The following is a 20,762-nucleotide window of genomic DNA, read 5'->3' on the forward strand; positions in this document are numbered from 1 at the left end:
CTCTGAGAACAATACAAGAATCAGCAGCTTCAGATGAAAACCATGCTGACCATTAGGATACCAACTACCTGGAAATAGTGACATTGTACCTCCCTGTACTTCATCTCCTCCAAAATGCATCCACTCCAGACCGCGCCAGGGTCAAAGACAAATGCCAAAACCCAAATGTGCTGATAAAGTTGATGATTCAGCTCTCTTACACTCAAGCATGAGCTCATCTCCCTTCTTCTCCCCGTACCCCTGAACCCTGTTATCCACCAGTGATTCTGTTTCCATTTCAGTATCAACATCTGGCGCCCCTAATTCTATCAACAACTCAAGCATATGGAAGGAAAAATGAGCCCCAGCAACATGAACCATTATTTTTTAAAAACAAACCAGGTCCTAAATACCAATTGATTACTAAAAGGGCACTTACTGAGGTTTATTAAGTACATAGAACATAAATCTGTTTGGCATGTAATTAATTCAAAATTACAGGAACACTAAATGTGTAATTAAATCTACATGGAATGTTTAGGCCTTTAGCTGGCATTTACAAAAGAAGCTACGAGAAATTTATTAGCTAGCAGTTTATTGCTCAAAATACTGGCAAATTATGAGCATGTTGATTGAAATCTAGCGTGCTGTCACTCTGCCGTTATTATAGGCCAGTTAAAGGTTCAAAGCCTCCCAAAGGAGTGGCCAAACAAGTGTGTACTGCTAAGAATATAGTTTGACAACTACAGCTAACTTTGGCCTTTCTCGTCCACCTCAACAAGAATTTTCATTTCCCTAGATGATACACACCCAACACACAGTCTTTCAAATGTCGTTAAATATTTAATTGGCACATTACAATACGAGAAAAGAGGAGGCACGAGAGACCTGGTTGGTAAAACACAATGCTAATTTTGGAATCCTCCCTGACCTATGAACTTCACAACTAAAAATCAAAAGCATACGCTGAGAAATGTGCAAATGGAGGTTCTCCAAAGCCATTCCAGGGGGTTGGTTCTTCACTCATTTCTAGGCTCTGCAAGTGGTTGGACTAGGGAGGACCATCCGGGGCTGGGCTGGCCCTTGTCATGGGCACATGTCACACAGCTATGAGTTGGCATGAGTTCACGTCTCCAGGGCCACTGAGATGCAGAAATGCCACATCCACGAGCACCTGGAAGGCCTTGAGAATGGAGCAACCAGGTGGAGACAGTAAACAGGAAGGGGCTCTGTGCCGGTGCTTCCCAGGGACCCAGACTCCAATTCTTCTGTTGACCTGATCAGAGGTGACACTGCCTTCAGTTGCTGGATTTTCAGTGGCTGGAGGTCCTAAGCACTAAGCTTTCAAGAAGGATCCTCCTCACCTTCAGATTAGGCAAGACTGGAGTTGCTACTCATTCCATCTGTATTAGTGAAAAGCGCATTCGGCTGCAAACGAAAAGAAAACCCAACCACTGCTATCTTTAAAAACAGGGGTATTTTCTTTGACAAAATAAGAACCCTGGAGAAGTACAGTCCACAACATTATCTCCTACCTTCCTTTATCATTTGCTCTGTCATCTTCACTTGTTGACTTATTACCTTGTGTCCATGAAAATGCTGCTGAACTTCCAGTCATTACACTTGTACTCCAGTAGACACGAGGAAGAAGGGAAACACCTTACCATCTGGGAAAAAAGGTCACTGTGACAACACCAGTTTGAAGAAAGCAAAAGGACTCTCAGGAACTCCACAGCAGACTTACACCTCCCCTTTCCGATGGCCACTATGTCATGTTGCCACCTCTGGCTGGAAGAAGACACTGTAAAAGGAGGTTAAGTCAATTAATTAACGCTATCTCTTTCTCATTCAGTCCCAGTGACCAGACGTTCAGGGTTTGACATAGAATGAAAACTTGGTATTTATCAAATAAGTGAATAATCAATAATGGTTCCAAGACCCTCCAGAAACCACTTACAAAGACACTGTTGCAGAGCCAGGCAATACAAAGGTGAAAGGTGAATGGGTCAAATACCTACTGCTTTAGACCAGAAAAAAAAAATTCTTTTTTAAAGACAAGGACAGGCTTGGAAGAGCTAACCCTCTAGATAAGCAAGACTGAGGGAATTTTCTGTGATGATAAAAACTTCTCTACTGTCCAATACGGTATCTCCCAGCCTTGTGTGAATGCTCAAAATGTGGCTGGTGTGACCAAGGAACTGAATTTTTCATTTTAATTAGTTTAAATTTAAATAGTAACATATAGCTACCAGCTACTATATCACACACTGCGGGTCTGGACCTCGGGTACACACGCAAAATATTCAAGGAAATCATTTAGTTTAATAGCAGGCTGTTGTAGGAGCCTAGAAGTAGGAGATAATTGCAGAGAGAGCAAAGCAAGTCTTCACAGAGGACGGGGTACATAATCAGGGTATTGTAAGAAGGCTAGGAGTCTGCCACTTAATAAATGAAGGCTGAGGGAAAGCACTTACTCCAAACAGTGGGAAAATTATGTGCCAAGACAAAGGGGTGGAAATCAGGAAGAACTATTTGAGGCCTAATGGGAGCCTGAGTGAGACAGCAGCCAGGGTACACGGTGAGAGGCGGGCATGGGGAGGGAACGGCATCTGGACTGCAGCAGGAAAGCAGCAGTGGGATGCAGAAGGCGTCGGAGCGGGTGCTGTGGCATCGAAGACAAGGAAGAGAGAAAGGTCTATGCAAGTGTGCCTGTGCCCAGCTGAGCACTTCAGGACGGGCCTCCGGGGAAGCCTTCACAGGCTCTAGATAGCCCGTGATTCCAAAATAGCCAGGCCTTCCGAAAATACCCACACCTGTGCTTAAAAGGCCATTTCATGTCAAAAACAACTTTTCCAACAACCTTAAGCTAGCCTCCCTAAGTGTACTCCCTTCAAACAATTAGCTTTTCTGCAGGATGAGAGGCCCACAAGAATTTCAGGGTTGAAGGCAGTATTTTTAACTTTCCATGTACCAAACTGAGAAAAAGGGCTTTATGCAAATACAGCAAAAAATATATACACCCCCCCCCAAAAGTCATCCTAATTAGGCTTATTTCAAAATGAGATCTAATATTAATTCCCAGGCAATAACACTCTTTGGAATGAAAAGACTTGATTACTCTATAGGAATTCTAATCAATAGAACCCACTGCTCCCCTTCCCTACCCCTGCCTTCTCTAAGCATTTAAATTTTTTTTTTCCTTTTCTTTCTGGTTTTTTTTTTTTTTTTAAATTAAGTAACGCTATATGCAGCACCAAGCTGCAAAGTTTTTGACTTTGGAGTTGGAAGACTGGCCCCTTTGGGAGTCTAGGTAGCAGGGGCCAGAGTCATTGTGGGAAAAGTAGAAAGAGACCACTGCTGCCAAAGGAGGTGAAAGAAATAGGGCCAGTGTCAGTGCAGGCAGAGGCAGGGGGCTGGGGGCGCGGGGCAGGGCAGGGTCTCTACTTCAAGGATAGCCACACGGGTCCAATGCATCAGCGGAGAGAAAAAAAAAAGGACTCAGAAACAAATAGTGGGGAGGCAGAAAGCCTAAACTAGTTGGCCTTTTGAGCTCAGTGTTTTGTTTTGTTTTTTTAATTTCCAAACATTTAAGTCAAAAACTACTCTGGCGGGCCGTGCAGGCAGACACAATGAGCACGTCTCGGCACTCCCGTCTTGGGATCTACAGGTGGCAGAGTTTTCTCCCCTTCCTCGTCTCTGTTCTTCGTTAAGTTTCGTAAAGCTTTGGAATATCAGAACGGATGGGTCTCGGCAGCGATGAGGTGTGACCCTCCTTTTCACAGAGGAGGAAACTGAGGCCCGAGAGGCTATGACACCCCCAAGTGCACCCATTATGCGGAGCGGGAACAGGAGACAGGCCTCCTGAGTTTAGTCCAGGCTCCTTCTTAGCACAGTGCTTACCTCTCCCAGCAACTCAGAAGAACGAATCCAGGACTCCCTGGGTTCAGGCTCACAGAGGCTGCAACTAAATAAAGAGTTATTATTCGCACGAGCTGCTTGTGAGCTGATAATTTCTTCTAAGGGAATTTTAGACAGACATGCGCTAGGTTCTAATTTATATGCCCCTTTCAGAAATCTATTTTGGTTTCTTCCACCCTAAACCACTTCAGTTCCAGTAATAAGACAGAGGGAATAAATTTCATTCATGTGAAGTTCTGCTAGCATTCCCACATGACAAAATGATACTGGGAAATTAGCCATGAGGTGGTTTTTCCAGCTATGATATTTTTTTTAACTTTTTTTTTATTAATTAAAAAAAATTAACAAACAAAACATTTAGAAATCATTATATTCTACATATATAATCAGTAATTCTTTATATAATCACATAGTTGCATATTCATCATTTCTTAGTACATTTGCATCGATTTAGAAAAAGAAATAAAAAGACCACAGAAAAAGAAATAAAATGATAATAGAGAAAAAAAAAAACTATACATACCATACCCCTATGATATTAACAGAATCTTCTAGAAGGGATATGGGAGGACTGTTTCGGGCTGTAGGGCTGTAAACACATCCAGCCGCCAGCCACTCGGGCAGCTCTCCTGGACGATTGTCTCTGTGTCATACTGCTGAGGAGGGACTGCATTTTATGATGTTCTTTTTTTCCAGTTGAAAAATTAATACACACTTGGGGGGAAATGAAAACATAACAAAAGGATATATAAAAAATTTAAGTCTCCATTTAACTCCTGGGCCCAGGGCCTCTCTTCAGCGCCACACACTGTTAACTATATTTTGTTCTAGGCCTATATGTTTATCTCCAATTTTTTTTCCCACCAAGGGGGACAGACCAAGCTCATTGTACTGCCTTCGGTATTTTCATGCAATAAAGGATCTTTGAGATCTTTCCAAGTTACTGTACACGAATCTACTGTATTATTTTTAATAACGTCATCACATGCCATTGCTTAAATATATAATGACTTATTTGCCATTCTCCCATTAATAAATATCCTGGTTGTTCCTAGTCTTTGGTTTCTAAAATCCATTCTGAATGAATGATAGAACTAAAGGAAAAAATTCCTAGCTGTGAATTTGCTGGCTTGATGGGCATGTACATTTGAAAGTTGGAGATGAGATTCCAAAGCAGCCTAGTAGTTACAGTGCCTTTGTACAAAACCAATAGAAACCTTCCCTTCTCACTTGCACTCTCGATGTGGCTTCTTTCCCCCATTTTCTCCAGCTCCCTTGAGTCCTCCCTGATGTCTTCAGCTCATGCATGTCCCGTCTGATTCTTCCACGAGGTCAAAGGTTCATAGAGGACCAAACCCTTCATTCCCTTCGGAGTCCCACCAGATGATATCTCACTTTGTCAGTTCCTAGCTCTGCAGAGAAAAAGGATTCATTTGATGTTTGTTAAAATAATCCAGGATGCTTGCATGAGTGATTGCAGGAGCAGCAGGCACTTTCTAAGGGCTTCATATGTTTCCAGTTGGTTCTACTCTCAACCCTGTTCGTAGGAACATCAGAGGTGTCTCCCTTCTTAAGTGTGGAGGGCAACGTCTTCCTTCAGGTCACACCCATGTGTTTCAAGGTGGCCCTGCTGGTGCTGAAGGGGCAAAGAGCAGACTTAGTCCTCACAGTGCACGTGCTGTGGTGACGTGTGCACATGGACATTGGTACTACATACCTGAATGCACGGCAGGCCTCCGTAAACAAGGAAAGCAGACTGCGCCTGCTATCCCAAGCACCTGAGTTTCTTTAGAAAAAGCAGTCAGTGGGCTGCCTGCCTGCTTTTTTGTCCGGGGCTGACCAGAGGTGTCATGGGCAGAGTGCCTCTCCCAGTGGCAGCTCACACTAAGCAGCAAGCAGCAGCCTCTTGGTGCAGAGGCCCCGCCAAGGATGCCCCCATTGCTAGGTGCAGGATTCTCACTCCTCCGCTTAAGGGGAGACTGCAGGAGTAAGGAATCCTAGTCATGAGAAGCACAACAATAGCTCCTGGGGAAGTCCTAAGCACTTTGCACACTAACACATCAGATCATGGCCTTGTAGTGTCTGTGCTATCTGAAACCACTGCACCATGGAAGCAGTGGACACACAGCTCTCATGCTCTTTGCAAGGAGACCATTAATAATGCTGTTTGCCAATAAAGACTCAGCAGTCTCACAGAGTCTGTGGAAGAGCCCCCTGGCTGGTAATTGGAAGGATTGGGATTTGAACCCAATTCCCTATGCTGCAAAGCCAGTGCTCTAAGCAATGCTCTGTGCTGGCCCCGACCTGGCTGGGAATAGCTGCTCTCTGTGCTTCACACTGAGATCCCAAGTGGCGCCTGGCACACGCTTTGGACCTCTTGGCAAACATTAGTCTATCCTCAAGGGCATCATGAAACCTTTTGGTTTTAAAATGTCCAGTGTCTAGTGCTGTGGTGATATAGACAAATAGGAGGTCACAAATGCAGTCAAGTTGAATGTGGAACAAAGGTCAGTGCTCGCCCCAGCTCCCAAAGACGTTATCGATAGGTCTTGGTACTGATATGATATCTGCTTATTGGCAATACTGTTCTAGGGGCTTGACCCTTTCTAAATCATTTAATCCTTGCAACGATCTCCCAACGTAAGCAACACTGTCCTCATTATACAAGGGAGACAAAGCACAGAGTGTTCAGGTAAATGGCCCAGAGTCACACAGCTAGCCAGTGCAGGGCCAGGACCCAAGTCTACAGTCTGGCTCCACAGGAGGGCTGCCAGGCTTAGAAGGAAAAAAACAAAGGACAATGCATGATCCCCAGTTAAATTTGAGTTGTGGACATGCAAAAGCAGCTGTTTTAGTCTAAGTTTGCCCCAGGCTACGATATCCCCAATCCATAGCCCGCCTGTTTCACTGCTACTGGTGCCTTAGTGTGGATTCAGAGAGGGGACACCTCGCTGTGCTCTCACCCCACTGAGACCAGGGAGAGCTCTGGGCAGCACAACCCCGCTTTCCCATCTGCAGATGCCAAGGGTAAACGCGCATCACTGGCCTCTCCCTTCCCTGACGCCCTCTAGCATGGGGTTCTAAAGAGCAGGGGCTGAGGTGGGCAGGGGGGGTCTTACCTCGGGACCAGGGGCATGACTGTGGGGCCACAGCCCTTCCTTCCCTCCCAGGGATGGCGGGTGGAATAAAGCCGTGGTCCTTTGGTTGTGACAGCCGCACACCACAGAGGCCCAGGTGGAATCAGGCTGAGGCACGCCCTGAGCCTGGAGGCGGGGAAGAGAGCTCAAGGACCCCTCACCCCTCTGCAGGGAGACCCCAGGCAGGCGTCTTCGGATTCTGAGCCTGGAGCGCCCCCCAAAATAACCACATAAAGAGTCTGAGTGTGTGTGTCTGGGGGAGAGGGCAGGGATGGGGGGGGGGGGGGCGTGGATGCTCCCCCACTGCAGCCTAAAAGCCAGGCAGCTCCGAGACAAGACAGACTCCCCCGACCTCCACGCAGCCGGCCGCTCCACGCGTGCGGGATCCAGACGTGAATTTCGGTGCTTCTTGGGGCTAAGACCCGTGAAGACACACGTCCCCACCCCCACCCCCGCCCTTAGGGTCATGTGCAGCAGTCAGGGGTGCCACCCGCATCCTGGGACCGGCCCGCAGCCGCCTGCCTCCTCCCCCCCAGCACCCGGCAGCCTTCCACCCCCACAGAAGGGAGTCTCAGCAACTACGGCATGCTGGGCCGCAGGTAAGAACGGGCCGCTTTCTCTTTAAATAGCTTCCCTGTAACCACAAACATGTATGTTTTTCATAAAGCTCTGAAAATCGTACTAGGCCCTAGGGAGGGTACCAAGTGGAGAGGCGGGTGCTGGGAGAACAGTACTCCGCCACTCCAGAGGTACAATGTGCTGTTTGTAACAATTATAGTAATACACCTGTACCACCATTGTCAGTGTGGGCCAGCCACACGGGGGCTCATTAGTATTGTATTAGGGCTGCATGGGGAAACAGATAATGGCCCATAATGAAAAATGCCAAATTTTCTATATAATAAAAATGAACTTGATTAATGAAAATCACTTTCAGGGAAAGAGTTACAGCGTTGTTAGAAATAAAAAATGATGTATTAATCCGACATTCTTACAGATGGTCCCAACCTCCTGACAACTGCTATTCATTTGAGATGCTATTAGCATGCGTAATTATGCTAATTAAGTTGTAATTAAGCACCAATTCTTCAGAGGGCTTTTTTTGTCTATCATTTAATACAACTCAGTTGCAAAGAGTGCTCAAAGCTTTGTACAGTGTTTCATTCAAAAGGGGTTCCCAAATTTCTTAGCAAAGATTTAGCAGCTGAAGCATGGATAGGAACTATAATCCTTGTTTTGGTTAAAGAAAAGTCAGTAAATACCAGCGGGGTCTGCCAGTTGTTGATAAAATAATGAACGCTTTCTGCTAAAATAAGCGCAGTTCAAACCAGGGCAATTACAATGAGAACAAAATGTATAATTATCAGTAGTGATAGAACGATTGTCCTATTACTTGGTCGGTTTTATTCTTTTTATTTGAAAAAAGGAACTTAAGGAGTACATTCAATAAGAAATAATTAGAGAAAATGGCATTCAATATTTTATTAAAAGTAAAATAAATCACAAAGTTGGAGCTATCTCCCAAGGGAGGAGCTGTGAGTAAAGAAAGGATCAGTGATTTTGTTTCCAGCTCCAGAGGCTATTGAGATAAACATTTAAAAAAAAAAAAAAAAGACTTGATATAATGGTGAAGTGCACATAAAACGGTTTCTTTAACTTGACTATTTATAGAGGCAAACACAGGACTTTTTTGAGAGATAAATTAGCCAAACCAGCAGTATTAAGGATAGATGCTTACCAGCTAATTTGACTGAACTCTACCACTTTTGTTCCCATGTATTTATTGTGTATGAGCATGTTGGACACAGGTTTAATGTTCGTTTTGTTTTTGCACTAGTTCAGCTGTGACTTAACCAGAAGCAGAGATCATGGAACAAACGTGTGGAGAGGACCAGAGAGCATTCCAAGGAGAAGAGAGCCTACTGTGCAGCCACTGTCAGCAGGGACCACCAGGGGACCCCAGCACCCTGCCTGCCTTCCTTTCTGAGATGGGAAATCTGACTCCCGTGAACTGCCCCACCAACTCTATTCCACTCAGAGCCAAAGGATCAGAACCAGTAAACAGACCTTAAGACGTCCCAGTTCTCCCTAAACTCACTGTGACGGTCAGGTTCATGTGTCAACTCGGCAAGGCGAGGGTGCCCAGTTGTCTGGTTAAACAAGCACTGGCCTGTCTGTGGCTGGGAGGACACTTCTTGAACTTAAATCATGAGCACGTTGGCTGCATCCACAGCTGATTACATCTGCAGTCGGCTAAGGGGAGTGTTTTCTGCAATGATCTATGGAGTATTCATAAGAGAGAATCTTTTCTGCTTTAGCCAGCCAGCCTGTCCTGGGACATTTGTTGAGGACCTTCACTGGAGTTGCCAGCTCGCAGCTTGCCCTGCAGACTTTGGACTCTTGCATCAGCACAGTTGCATGAGACTCTTATGAATCTCATATTTACAGATATCTCCCGTTGGTTCTGTTTCTCTAGAGAACCCTGACAGATACACTTACCTTTAAGTGATTTATTTAAAGGAAAATCAAGAGCCTAGATCACTGCAACCCCAGCTCGCAACTGCCACATAAACCCGACCAGCCACAGTGAAAAAAACAGCTCAAGGAAAGAGAATTCTAAATGCTGTTAGGCCATGTCTTCCCCATTTCCCTCCCTCCGTAAGCATGGCATTAAAAAATAAACAAAACAAAACAAAAAGCCAAAAACTCATTCTTTGAGGTAAACTTTTGCTTTCTTTCCTGTTCCAATCTCAATCTGGACTTTGCCATTTCATTTAATTTTATTTTAAGGCTCTAGAAAACTTACTGTGCATGAAGTATGCTCAGCAGAAACACTCATTTTGGTTAATCTTCACTTTCTCTTCTTGGAGTACAGAGCAAAAGGAAAGTTTTTTCTATAAGTTTCTTGGTCTGCCTTGGCCACTGTGTAACATTTTGGTAAATGGTTTAGCCAAGTGTCCTCATCAATAAAGTGGAACACCCATTAGCTACACTGCATAGCTCACATGGGAGGATCAGATAAAGCAATAAATGCAAACACAAAGTGAAAAGTATGGACCATCCTGCTAATGTTTGAGATTTCCACTCAGAAAAGATATCTGCTGTCACCAGACCCCCAAGGGTGTTGAATGTCCAGGTACAGCCATACTATGGGCACAACCATACATTTCATTCATTCGTTCATCCATCAAATATTTATTATACACTATCTCCTATATGATTTGCACTGTTTTAGGTGCCAGGGATACAACTGTGAGCAGATGTCACATTGAAATAAGGTAACAGCTGCAAGTGCTGCAAAGAAAATAAAACTGAGGGCTAGGGAGAGAGTAACTAGAATCAGGGGGTCCTTTAGACAGGAAGGCCAGGAAAGTCCACCTGAAATGGAGACACTTGAGCACAACCTGGAACAGGATGGAGCCAGCCCAAGAGGACACTTCATGAAGAACGACTCAGGCAACGCCGAGAGAACGGCTAATGCAAAGGCCGTAAAGCAGGAGAGAGCATGGCTGAGGATGGCCGTAAAGCAGGAGAGAGCATGGCTGAGGATGGCCGTAAAGCAGGAGAGAGCATGGCTGAGGATGGCCGTAAAGCAGGAGAGAGCATGGCTGAGGATGGCCGTAAAGCAGGAGAGAGCATGGCTGAGGATGGCCGTAAAGCAGGAGAGAGCATGGCTGAGGATGGGAAGAACGGCAGTATTGTGGGAAACCCTCATGAGCTGGACGGTGGAAACCCAGAGGGTCAGAGAAGGGGCCGGATCACAGAAGTCCTTCCAAGTTAGGACAAGGACTTTGGATTTCTCTCTAAGTGCAATGGGAAAGAAGCCATTGGGTCATTTCCAATCAGATGGGGATATGCCCACAGTGACTTCAGGAGGGGATTGGGGTTTAGATGAGCAGAGGGTGAACAATGTTAGAAGTTCTTGCAACAATCCAGAGAAGAGGCATTGGTGGCTTAGACAAAGAGGATAGAATCATACCAGGCATTCCAGAGGAGAAATCAGAAAGGATGAGAGGTAGAAGTGGAAGACGAGTATCAATAATTTTGATAATTTAGATGAAATAAATGATATTAAATATATATAACAAAAATAGCCTAAGAAGAATTAGAAAATATAAATAGACTAACAGCCAGTGACAGAATTAAATAGTGGAAAAGGAATGAGACAATTTCCTGTATTGATACTGTACTGTAGATATACAGATATCAATATTAGGGAAGGCTGATGGTGGGCAGGCCCAGAACCTGCCTGGACATTTATTTGCAATTTCCTGTACTCCTATAATCATTTTTAAATAAAATAGATTTATTTTAAGGAATTAGGCTCAGAGAGATTTTCAGCCCAGTGTTACAAGACTATTCTGAAACAAATCCACCTGTAGCAAAATCAATCCATGGAACCTGGACAGAAAAGTACAGGTGATGAGGGAAAAACTAATGAACTCATTTTAAAGACCTGGCTAACCAAACTGGTAAGAACAGTCCAAGAAAAGAAAAATATAAAGTAATATGGCTCATGAACACAAATGCAAGTGGCCTAAATACAATATTACCAAATGAAATGTGGTACTATATAGCAGAGAATGATACCATATCAAGCACATTTTTATCCCAGAAATGCAAGAATGGTTCAATAGTAGAAAATGATAATTTCAAATGATACAGGTAAAGGCATTTTATAACATTTAATACCCATTCATAAGAGAAATTCTTAGGAATACAGGAATAGAAGAAAATTATTTAACCTGATACATTTAACCTGGTTTCCATAAACCTACTATAAAATTCATAGTTAGTTGTGAAACATTAGATTCTTTTTAAAGTCAGAAAAAGGACAAAGATATACTCTAAAATCACTTTCTATCTGTCGTCCTGGAGATGTTAATTCATGAAGGAGGCCAAAAAATGAAAACAAGAGTTGAGGATTAGAAATGAAAAGTAAAAAATGCTTCTATATACATTGTTATAATTATCCTAAAATTTATATAGAAAAGCAAACTATTAGAACTAAAAGAATAATTTAACAAGATGGCCAGCTATAGGTTCAATTTTTTTTAAATACCATTACTATAAACCAGCACTAAACAACTAGATAATATCATAGAAAAAAGCACAATATACTTTATTATTATAAAATATATAAGACTTCTGGATGAAATGTACTCATTTAAAGATATAAAAATTTATAAAGATAAATATACTATATTTATCGATGGGAAAATTAGTATCAGGTCAATTCCCTCAATTAACCTATAAATTAAATAGGCTTACAATTAAAATCCCAGCAGGGTTTGTCATGGAAGTTGACAAACAGATCTAAAAATTGATATTGAAGGAGAAAGATCTGAGAATGGCAAAGACAGTTGCTAAGAAGAATGAAAAGAGGAGGCTGCTATAATATACACTGCCACCTAAAAAATCACCTCAAGGCTTAGTTGCTTAAAACAACAATGCTGTGTTTTGTCTGCAAATCTGCAGTTTGAGCAAGCCTCAGTGATGAGCTCTCTTACCTACACCAAGAGGCATAAGCAGGGGACAGCACAAGTACTACTCTGGCTGGAAACAACTGAAGGCTCGTTCACCCACCTGTACGGTTGTCATTGCTGACTGTTGGCTGGGAACTCAGCTGGGGTTGTAGGCTGCATCACCTACATGTGACCTCTTCATAGGGTCACTTGGCTTCCCTGCATGAGGGCTGGATTCCAAAAGGAAGTGTCCCACGAGAGAGCCAGATGCAGGCTGTGTCACGTTTTATGACCTAGCCCTCGAAAGCCACACAATATCATTTCCACCACATTCTATTGGTCAGAATTCATCACTAAAATCTGTGATAACAAAGCATTGGGGAATTAAGTTTCTTGATGGAAGAATGTCATGGAATTTGCAGATGAGTTTTAAAATCACTACAGAAACTATGGCAATTAAGAAGGGTCCAGGGATAAATAGACAAAACATAGAATGGCATGGCTTGGGATAGGATGGTCCAGTATAGGATGGGATGGCATGGAATGGGGTGGCACGGAGAACCAAGAAGCAGTGTCCCATGTATATGACAAGGGTTAACATTACCAATCGGGAAGGGAAGGATGGACTGTTCATTAAATGTATTGCTACAAATGATATTTATAGAAGATGCAAAATATAATTAGACCCTTACTTTGCACCACAGAAAATTACTAGGTGACATAAATGTATAAAACCTAAAATCAAAATAGAATTAACAGGAATGTAAAAGAATATGTTTATAACTTAATGATATGGAATTATTTCTTAAATAAGACATTAAAGGCACCAGTCATAAAGAAACAGACCGTGAATTTTGATGATAACCAAATTTTCAGTTTCCATATAAAAGAAGGCAGGATAAAAACACAGAATAGCAAGAGCTACCTGCATTCCATTTATAGAAAAGGAATTATATATGATCTATAAACACCCATAAAGTTCCTCAACTTTTCTGGTGATTCCTCAACTAAAATAATTATAAAATTCCACTGTACAACAAAATGATTGGCAAGCTTTTTTAAATGGCAATACCAAATATTGGAGATATCGTGCATGTGCTACCCTTGGACATACACATTGGCAATCAGGCAGCATCTAGTGATATGAAAGACGCCCACATCTTGCCAGCCAGTGACCCCAATTCTCTAATGTATGTCCTCTAAAGAAATGCTCACACTCATGCCCAAGAAGAAATTAAACATGCTAATGGTTTGTGAGAGCAAAACAAATAAATGAACGAAAAAAACTAAGTGTTAATCAGGAGAGAAATGGATCAATTATGTTACGTTCAGATAATGAAAATTTCAAAACCTAAAGTGAAAGCACTTGATCTATATGTACACTGAATTTTAAAAGGACACTGTAGAAAGATAAGCACTGCATAACATAGTGTCAATGCATTTATTACCATATATTATCTATTGATATATGCTCATGTAGTAAATGTATAAAAATATGGAGTTGAAGGGTGCTCACCAAAATATAAGTTTTCTCTGGGGAGGGAGGAAGGGAAATGGGGCTGGTAACGGGACAGAGGAGGCTTCAACGATACTTGTCACATTTTATGTAATGATAATGATCATAAAATTAAAAATCTGAAGCAAATATGTCAAATTGTTAAACTATGTTATTTCTAGTTAATAGACGTAAGTATTTGTTATACCACTTTCATATTTCACTCATTTATACTCAATCTGTCAAATGCCCAATACATTTTGGTTAGTAGTTATCAGGACTCTTGGTGGCAAGTGTAACAAACTCAACTCAAACCAAGTTAGACAGTAAGAGAATTTACCAACTTATGGAATTCAAGGAAGAGTTGAAAAAGCAAACCTTCATAAGGGCAGACTTGCAGCAGCATCTTAAAAACAACTTCAACCTGGAAACTTGAATGCCAACAGTATATTGTCCTTGACTTTTCTTCTGCTGTTTTCTGCATAAAATGAAAATATGACCATTATTACAACACCTGGTATGGCTGCCGCTGCTACCAGGACCAGCAACGCTAGTTAAATCATGCTCACTCTGTGTGAAATACTGTCTAAGCTCCTTACACTTACTAATTCAATCCTCTGAACAATGCCATTTTATGGCTGAAGAAAACTAAAGTATGTAGAGGAGAGAGTGCTTGTCCAAGTCACACAGCTAATGAAGAAGAGAACCAAAAACTAAACCCAGGTGGGAAGATTTATACCTGATCACTAGAAATGGATTTTTACCACCTAACAGAAATCTAAATATTGAGCACCTTCCTTCTTTTCTCTTTTATGTATTCATTTTTTTCATCCAGGCTTTTCTCTACTGGAGAAAGACAGATGCTCTTTAGAACCTCAGATTCAAAACTCCAAAGGAAGGGCTGTGATTAGTTCCTCCTGACTAATCATCTCGTGACCTGTGGGGGGGGGGGGGGAGGCAGAGAGAGGCACATGGGGGTCATGAAATAAAATGGAAATTTCCATGGAAACCATGAGTTTGGAGCAGGTAAAGAAATTATTGGAAAAAACAGAGAGCCTCTGCGTCTTAAGGCGTTGGAGAAGAGTAGGGGTGAGGGGCTGGGTACACAAGTGATAGATGCCCACTAAGTTTTAGCAATGACATTAAATATGATGTTTTCAGTTTTATTCAAATGTCAACAATGTGTATGCATTGTTTTATAATTTAAAAAAATTAAGACTGTGCTTCAGTGTTCTCCCAGTGGCTGCCCCTCCTCTGAATTCTTCTCCTCTTGTTCTCTTTTCTCCCCATGGGAAGCAAATGCTGGCATATGGTGTTCGTGGAAGAATGGACTCAGTATCTCCCACACAGACCCTGAATTCCTCCTGAAAAGTTGAATATGTGCTTTGTAAACAAACATCCCATAGTGAACAAATTAGGAAAGTAATTGAAAGGTCATGTTTATAAATTATCTTAATTAATTAAATACTTTCATCTCATTATTTTGGAATCAGGGCCACCGAATAGAAAGAAACAGCACAAATCCTGACTCTGACACTAAAAGGAAAATAATTTTGCATGTGTTTATTAATCTTCCTTACCTCAAGTTCGTTATTTTCAAAATAGGAGAAATAACAACAACCTTATAGGAATGGAGGAAGAGTCAAGTCTGGAAAGGAGAATAACAGAGTGGTTGAGAGTTTTGTCCAAATGGTAAGACAATAACAGATTTGTAGAATTTGTCAGTTTCCAGATGAGCAATGATTGTTCTTCCAGAGCTCTGTCATGTAACTGGAGATATATTTCAAACTATTTTTCTCTTTCTACTCAAGGGAAGGGGGTCAGTTCTCTCAGATGTATGCTCTGGCAGGCCCGTGTTGGGGTGCATTGCCCTAAGACAGAACCTTCCCATGGCATTCTTGCCAGACATTCTTAACAGAAAATATACTTTACTGATGAAGAACACTCTCTAGCTCTTATGAAACTTTGTTGAACCAGGAAGAGTCTCCTCTTACTCTACTCAGGTAAGATTCAGCCCCAACAGCATTAATAATGGGATCTGCAAACACTAATGTCTCTCCACAAAATCAGCGAGGCAGACTAGTTATAAACAGCCTCTTAAGAGAGAATTCAAGAATTTGAGCTGATGTCCTTGGTTTATCCTTCATAAATATGGTAGCCAAGGAGGAGAGGGAGCAAAAGAGACCCCAAACGGGAAAGAACTCGACCCTTCATCAGCTAGAGAGGCAATATGAGAACGTAAATGGGATGTTTGGCCAATCACAGAGGACAGTCACCTTTCAGTCAGAAGGAGCAGCTTTTAATCTAAAATAATTAAAAGGAGTTCATGATTAGACTTAATCCCAAAATTGAGTTCTAGATCAATTACTCTGGAATGGTGCAGAAGGCAAATGAGAGTGGATGAACATGAAACTTAGAAGGCAACAGAGGCATCCAGGAAGGAAGTGATGGAAATCCAGACTCAGGAGTACACATGAGGATGGGGAGAAGCAAAGCAATCCAAGAAATGTCTAGCAGGCTAACTCTGTGGGTGACCAGATGTGCAGAGGCAGAAGGATGAGTATGCAGTCATAGGCTAGATCAGTAGGGTGACTGATGGGACCATTTGTAGAAAAAGGACACATAGGCATAGTAGCAAGTTCCAGAGATGGCTTTGAACATCCTCAGCAAATATTCCTGCCCTGCGGCATTGAGGATTCCCCACAGTAAATCAATACCTTGACCCTCATGAACATACTAGTTCCATGTGAATTTGCTCAGCATTACACATCCCCCAAAACTACAGGTAAATTCATAAAATTGAGGTTTTGGAATTTAGTAGCTGGAATTATAGGAACTTCCCCTCAAGCTGCCCCCCCTTTCCAGACCTGGCAGAGCTTCCAACAATTTCTCCCTCACTGGGCTGGTTTGAAATTGTTATGCACCCCAGAAAAGCCATGTTTTCTTTCCTAATCCAATCTGTGGGGGCAAACCTATTGTTTAGGGTAGAAATTTTCACTGGATTGTTTCCACGGAGATGTGGAACACTTAATTGTGGTTGTGACCTTTTGATTAGATGGAGATATGACTCTGCCCATTCTAGTTGGGTCTTGATTAGTTTACTGGAGCCCCTTAAAAGGGGAGACATTTTGGAGAAAACACAGTTGCTTGAGAGCTAACAACAATGCAGATATTTGGAGATGCCTGGAGTGCCAACAGAGAGAGCAGATGCCTAGGCTGGGACTTTGGAGATGCAGAGACCAGTAGATGTCACCATTTGCCTTCCCATGAAATGCTAAGCAAGCTAGAACCCAAAGTTGTATCCAGCAGGAGCTAAGGGAAGGCCCACAGACACTTAGAGAAGAAACCACTGGCATCAGAAGCTGGAAGCAACAGAATAGGGAACAAGAACCAACAGACACTAGCCATGTGCCTTCTCATGTGACAGGCATTGGCCTTTCTTTTTTATTATTACTTTTTAAATTGACAAGCCAAAACAACATACAAAAATGAACATTCTTGGCGGGCCGCGGTGGCTCAGCGGGCAAGAGTGCTTGCCTGCCATGCCGGAGGACCCCGGTTCGATTCCCGGCCCCAGCCCATGTAAAAAACAAACAAACAAACAAAATATAATAAAACAAGAAAATGTTTAAAGATGTTTCCCTTTCTTCCTCCCTTCCTTCCTTCCATCCTTCCTTCCTTCTCTGTCTTTCCTTCCCTTCCTCCCTCTCTTTAAAAAAAAAAAAAAAAAAAAAAATGAACATTCTTAACATATAAAAATTCCATACATGGTATACAGACAATGGTTCACAATATCATCACATAGTTGTATATTCATCACCATGATCATTTTTTAGAACATTTCCATCATTCCAGAAAAAGAAATTAAAAGAAAAAACTCATACATACCATACCCCTTTCCCCTCCCTCTCATTGATCACTAATATTTCCACCTATCCAATATATTTTAACCTTTGTTCCCCCTATTTTTTTTCCTATACCCTTTACTACTCCAAGACATTGGCCTTTCTTGAGTCAAGGTATCTTTCTCTGGATGTCTTAGTTTGGATATTTTTATGGCCTTAGAACTATCAACTTGTAACTTAATAAATTCCCTTTTTTAAAAGCTGTATCATTTCTGCTGTATTGTATTTCGGCAGCATTTAGCAAACTAAAACACTCACCATTCCCCATTTAACTTGAACAAGGCGCTGTGAGTTTAAGGCTCATAAAGTATCATAAGAGATGTGACAATAAGATGCTAAGGAAATTCAAAGAAAGGAGAAGTGACCTACATCTGGGAAGACATGGGATTTGATCTGTGTTGAAAGACAAGCAGGATTAGGGGTGGCAGAGAAGACTGGCATCTATTTGATTTTAGAAGGTGGTAGAGAGTATATCAGAGGATAAAAAAACCTGAAACAAAAATGAAAAAGTCTAGGAGCACAGTACCTGGCAAAGAGTAGGCATTTGTTAAAGGTTATGTCTATCCCCTCTCCAATAAAATACTGGAATCTTTGATCTGGTTCTGAATCTTTATTTACTGTCTTCTCAGTCAGAAGCATCACTTTCCTCCACTGCTTACTTCTCCACCTGTACTTTCAGCCCATACCCTCATAGTTTACAAGCTTGTATTTCCTCAGTGCCAACTAAGATTTGTCTTATACTTGCATCACTTTTCCTTCTAGTCCAGTAGCTCTTCTTTAGAAAAGAAGGAATTAAAAGACCACTGTGCATTGGAAGAAGAGGCTGAAGTTTCTCGTGAGCCAGTGAGGAAATAGAGAAAGCCAAACTTACAGTTGTAGATTTGACACTCATCTCTCAGTAATTAATAAAGCACATTGATAGAAAGTCAGTAATGATATAGAAAACATGAAAAACATATTAACCAATTTTACCTAATTGAGAGAATAAAATTTTTCCAATTATAAAATAAGCCTCCATAAATTTAAAAGAGTTTGCAGTATACACACACACACACACACACACACACACATGTAATTCCAACCACATGGAATTAAATTCAAAAACAATTTTAACAACCGTAAAAATACTCAAAAATTTATAAATTAAATGATATATTTATAAATAATCCATGAGCCACAGAATAAACCACAATGGAAATTAGGTAATATTTTAAATATTATAATTAAATACAACATATCAAAATTTGAAGGATAAATATGAAGCTGCATGGAAAAGGAAATCCATACCTTTAGGAACTTATATTAGAAAAGAAAAAATGATCAAAAATCAATTATCTAAAGTTATTCCTTAAGAAGTTATACCAAGAATAGAAAATTAAGTGAATAAAAAAGAAAATCAATGAAAAGAGATAAAACCAATAAAATAGAAAATGGAAAAATAGTAGATGCGATCAATCAAACCAAAAGCTGGTTCTTTCAAGTTCAGTAAAATTGATAAAACTCTAGCTAGACTGAGTAAACAAAAAGTAGAAAAACAAAAATTACCAATATCAAGAATGAATGAGAGGATATCACTACAGATTCTACAGATATTAAAAGCACAATAAAGGAATACTATGAACAATTATACGCCAATAAATTTCATATGTATAACATGAAATTGACAAATTTTTTATAAGACACAAATTACCAAAAGTGACACAAGATGAAGTAGGAAATCTGAATGGCCTCATATTTATTAAAGAAATTGAATTAATTCCTCCTCATTATGGAAGTTTTGATGGCTTCATTGGTGAATTCTAGCAAACATTTAAGAAGGAAATATTACCAATCTTTAACTCTTTCAGAAAATAAAAAAGGTAATGTTTTGGTTTGCCAAAGCTGATGAAATCCAATATAACAGAAGTTGACTGGTTTTTTACAATGAGGATTTATTAGCTTACGAGTTTATAATTCTAAGTCCATGAAAATGTCCAAATCAAGGCATCAACAGGATGATACCACCTCTGAAGACCAGTTACCAGTGAACTTGGGTTCCTCTGTCACATTGCAAAGCACATGGCTTGTTCTTTTTTCTTGGGTTTTGTTGCTCCCAGCTACTGATTCAGTGGCTTCCTCTCTCAGCTCTTCTAAGCCTTTATCCATGAGTTTCTCTCAATTTCATTTCTTTTAGCTTCTGTACATGTTTTATCCTCTTATAAAGGACTCCAGAAAGAGGGTTAAGACCTACCTTGAATGAGGAGGTCAATGTCAATTGAAATAAGTAATCGAAGGTTCCATCCACAATAGATCTATACCTACAGGAATGGATTAAAAGAACATGATATTTTCTGGGGTATACAATTTCAAACTACCACAGGGGATAATATTCCCTATCTCATTTTATACTCTCTAACTCATTTATTACCCAGATACCAAAACCAAACAGATATTACAAAAAAAGAAACTACCTTCTCTATCTCTCACAAACATGATGCAGAAATCCTTAACAAAATACTAGCAAATCTAATCCAGCAATAAAAACATTATATCATCACTATGTGGGGTTTATTCAGGAATGAAAATTTTATTTAACATTAAAAAACAACATCATTCATGACATAAACAGAATAATAATTTATTACATCTCAAGATGTGGAAAAATCATGTCAAAACTCCATATCCATTGGTGATTTTAAAAACTCCCAACAAATCATGAATAGAAAGAAAGTTCCTCAACCTGATAAAAAATATTAATAAAAAACCTACACGTTTTTCACTTAATGGTGCAAGATTGAATGCTATGTCGTGGGATTGGAACAAGGCAAAAATGTCTGTTTTCAAAACCTCTCTTCAACACTGTATTGGTGAATCTGGCCTAAGA

The 20,762-nt window shown here is 40.9% G+C and overlaps 1 long non-coding RNA gene across 1 annotated transcript in view; it reads right to left on the reverse strand.

Moving 5' to 3' along the window:
- Nucleotides 1-440: 440 nt before the first annotated feature.
- The window catches only part of LOC143659800 (uncharacterized), a 28,344-nt gene continuing 8,022 nt past the window's right edge, over nucleotides 441-20,762 (reverse strand). Inside the window, exons 3-9 of the long non-coding RNA XR_013163753.1 lie at nucleotides 20,648-20,756; nucleotides 20,130-20,196; nucleotides 14,373-14,472; nucleotides 5,128-5,309; nucleotides 4,421-4,611; nucleotides 3,880-3,943; nucleotides 441-1,780 (exon numbers count right to left, since the gene is read on the reverse strand). This is a non-coding gene — a long non-coding RNA (uncharacterized LOC143659800). The remainder of the gene's footprint in view (nucleotides 1,781-3,879; nucleotides 3,944-4,420; nucleotides 4,612-5,127; nucleotides 5,310-14,372; nucleotides 14,473-20,129; nucleotides 20,197-20,647; nucleotides 20,757-20,762) is intronic.

This window comes from Tamandua tetradactyla, chromosome 16, assembly GCF_023851605.1.
Source record: "Tamandua tetradactyla isolate mTamTet1 chromosome 16, mTamTet1.pri, whole genome shotgun sequence".
NCBI classification, from domain to species: Eukaryota; Metazoa; Chordata; class Mammalia; order Pilosa; family Myrmecophagidae; genus Tamandua; species Tamandua tetradactyla.